The sequence below is a fragment of the Rhincodon typus genome, chromosome 43 (assembly GCF_021869965.1).
Source record: "Rhincodon typus isolate 14 chromosome 43, sRhiTyp1.1, whole genome shotgun sequence".
In the NCBI taxonomy this organism is placed as follows: Eukaryota; Metazoa; Chordata; class Chondrichthyes; order Orectolobiformes; family Rhincodontidae; genus Rhincodon; species Rhincodon typus.
Genome location: NC_063374.1, coordinates 5,238,267 through 5,241,954, shown reverse-complemented (window position 1 = coordinate 5,241,954; position 3,688 = coordinate 5,238,267). Strand labels below are relative to the sequence as shown.

At 48.9% G+C, this 3,688-nt stretch overlaps 1 long non-coding RNA gene across 1 annotated transcript in view; it reads right to left on the bottom strand.

Annotated features, from left to right (window-relative positions):
* The window catches only part of LOC125487690, a 5,852-nt gene extending 2,669 nt beyond the window's left edge, over positions 1–3,183 (bottom strand). Inside the window, exon 1 of the long non-coding RNA XR_007266055.1 lies at positions 3,026–3,183. This is a non-coding gene — a long non-coding RNA (uncharacterized LOC125487690). The remainder of the gene's footprint in view (positions 1–3,025) is intronic.
* Positions 3,184–3,688: the final 505 nt, after the last annotated feature.

Sequence of the window (3,688 nt, the reverse complement as noted above, 5' to 3'; positions counted from 1 at the left end):
GTCGGAGGGTCAGTGCTGAGGGAGCGCCGCACTGTTGGAGGGTCAGTAATGAGGGAGCGCCGCACTGTCGGAGAGTCAGTAGTGAGGGTGTGCCGCACTGTCGGAGGGTCAGTAGTGAGGGTGTGCTGCACTGTCGGAGGGTCGGAATCATCTACAAACACTTTTTGTGATTGGAATAGCCACATGAGCCTCCTGCACTACCTGGCTACTTCTCCTACCATTCCCACCAGTCACCCATCCACGTGACTGTATGTAGCCTGTCTCCCTCTCCCTGAAATTACCATCTATCACACCCCCGGCCCCTGTAAATTCGTCATTGCCTCTAATTGACACTTCACCTGATCCATGCAGTTCGCTAAGATCCACAGCCAAACACACTTCGCACATGCACAGTCTCCAGGGACCGTCACATTCTTCCTGATATCCCCCATCTGACTGGAAGAGCACATCCCCCTGCTCAGAAAACATTTGTCTCTTCAACAATCTACAGACCTGGAAATATAAAGTGTTTGAGAAGATTTGTAGCTCGGGTTGCGGATGAGTTTGTGACTCGCCGAGCCAGTGTGTTTGGTTACAAACGTTTTGTCACCCTGCTAGGTAACACTGTCAGTGCGCCTCCGGTGAAGCGATGGGCGTTCTATCCCGCTTGTTATTTCTATGCCTCGGTTTGGTGGGATTGTTGGTATCACTGGGCGGTTCTGTTTCTCAGTGGTTTGTATATAGGGTCTGGTTCAGTGTGTTTGTTGATGGAATTCCGGTTGGAATGCCAGTCCTCCAGGAATTCCCTGGCATATCTTTGTGTGGCTCATGCTATTATAGATGAGCTGGTATTGCAAGAGAAACACTGCATAGGCCAAACCGGAAGAAAACTAACAATAAGGATACACGAACACCAACTAGCCACCAAGAGATACGACCAATTCTCACTGGTCTCAATACACACGGACAAAGAAGGACACGAATTTGACTGGGACAACACATCCATAATCGCACAGGCCAAACAGAGACATGCCAGGGAATTCCTGGAGGCCTGGCGTTCCAAACGGAACTCTGTTAACAAACACATTGAGCTGGACCCGATATACAAACCACTGGGAAACAGAACCGGAAGTGATGCCAACCACCCCAGAAAACTGAGGCATATAAATAACAAGCCGGACAGAACACCATCGCTTCAACGGAGGCGCACTGACGGTGTTACCTAGCAGGTGACGAAACGTTTGTAACCAAACCCACTGGCTCGACGAGCAAGTCTACAACCTCAAACCTAGAAATTACCTAAAATTCCCGCACTTTGCTCAAGAAGTTAGCGTTAGCACAGCCTCCCTGCTTAAAAATACTGCTCTGGAATAACTCAATGCCTATCTTTTATTTTAAAAGTCAGACAAGAATCAAATCTCATTAAAAAAAATGTAACCTCACCTTACTACTATAGATTTACAAAAACTAAATGCAAAAGATTAAGACTTCTTAAATTTAAACTCTTCACTGATTAGGCTCAAAAAATGAAAGGCTTCCTTTTCTAATGAACTCTGGTGTCGGACTGGGATGGACAAAGTCAGAAATCACACGGCAGCAGGTTATAGTCCAACAGGTTTATTTGAAATCTTTTGGAAAGCTTTTGGAGCGTCGCTGCTTCATCAGATGAAGTGAGGGTCAGGTCACCTGACGAAGGGGCAGCGCTACGAAAGCTTGTGATTTCAAACAAACTTGTTGGACTATAACCTGCTGCCGTGTGACTTCTGACCTATTATACTGTGAGGCAGTGATCTTTAGAAATCACTGATCCCTCTCCAACTGCACACGCTAGTCCCAATGCGTCTGATATCAGCTTTCCAACACCAACTGTGGAACAGCAACCCAACCTCCAGAGGCTTTTGCTCTGATCTTACTCGGTGGTCAGTCTCCCAAAACTTAATCATCCACTCGCTCTCTTGTTCCTCCTATTTAAAGTATGACTGGCTCCCCCCCTCCACCGCCCCCAACGCCTGTCCCACCATCGACAAGGCACAAGTCAGGAGTGTGAGGGAATACCCCCCACTTGCCCCTGGATGGGGGCTGCTCCAACAACACTCAAGAAACTCGACACCATCCAGGACAAAGCAGCCCCCACTTTGATTGGCACCACATCCACAAACATCCCACTCCCTCCCCCCACCGACGCTCAGTCGCAGCAGTGTGTACCATCTACAAGACGCACTGCAGCAACTCACCGAGGCTCCTTAGACAGCACCTTCCAAACCCACCACCACTTCCATCTTGAAGGACAAGGGGCAGCAGATACATGGGAACACCACCCCCTGCAAGTTCCCCTCCGAGCCACTCCCCATCCCGACTTGGAAATATATCGGTCGTTCCTTCAGTGTCGCTGGGTCAGAATCCTGGAATTCCCTCCCTAAGGGGCATTGTGGGTCTACCCACAGCACATGGACTGCAGTGGTTCAAGAAGGCAGCTCACCCCCACCTTCTCAAGGGGCAACTAGGGACGGGGCAATAAATGTTGGGCCCAGCCAATGATGCCCATGTCCCATGAATAAATAAAAAGCGTTCTCACACTCGCACACACTCTTACACAACACACACTTACATTCTTACACAATAAATACTCACATATTCTTCCATAACACTTATGCTCAAGTGCACATACTCAGTCACACATACACACACACACAAACACAGACACACACACACACACACAGACACACACAGACACACACACAGACACAGACACACAGACACACACACAGACACACACAGACACACACACACACAGACACACACACATATTTAGGTCCCAATAGTGTATATGATTACAATAACATGAGTGTGTGTCTACATATGACTGTGTTTGAGTTTGTGATCCTGCATATTGTGTGTGTTTATATTAGTGTGTGTGCAAGTCTCTGTGTGTCTCAGTGTTGTGTATGTGTGTCTGTGTGTGTGTGTGTGTCTGTGTGTGTGAGTGTGAGTGTGTGTGGATGACAGTTAACCTGTGCTCTCCTGGGTGTGACCAGCATCACCTTACCTGTATTGGAAGAGTCAGGGCTGGAGTTTGTGACGGGGAAGCTGAAGGACCTCCTGAGGGTGGGGTTTGGACTGTCCAGGCAGATACTCTTGGTGCGTTTCCGACACTCGACCACCAACAGGCTCTTGCACTGTTTGTGGCAGCTAATCCCACAGGCTGCAGGGAGAGAGCAGAGCGACACGGACCGTCAGGCAGAAGGAGGCAGTCTCACCACACACACTCACACTCACACACACTCACACTCACACACACTCACACTCACACACACTCTCTCACACACACACACTCACACTCACACACTCTCACACACACACACTCTCACACACACACTCTCACACACACATACTCACACACACACACACACTCACACACACACACACACACACACACTCACACACACACACACACACACACACACACACACACTCACATACTCACACACACACACACTCACACACACCACACACTCACACACACTCACACTCACACTCACACACTCACACACACACTCACACACACACTCACACACACACACTCTCTCTCACACACACACACTCTCTCTCACACACACACTCTCACACACACACACACACTCTCACACACACACCCACACACTCTCACACACACACACACTCTCACATGCACACACACTCTCTCAAACAC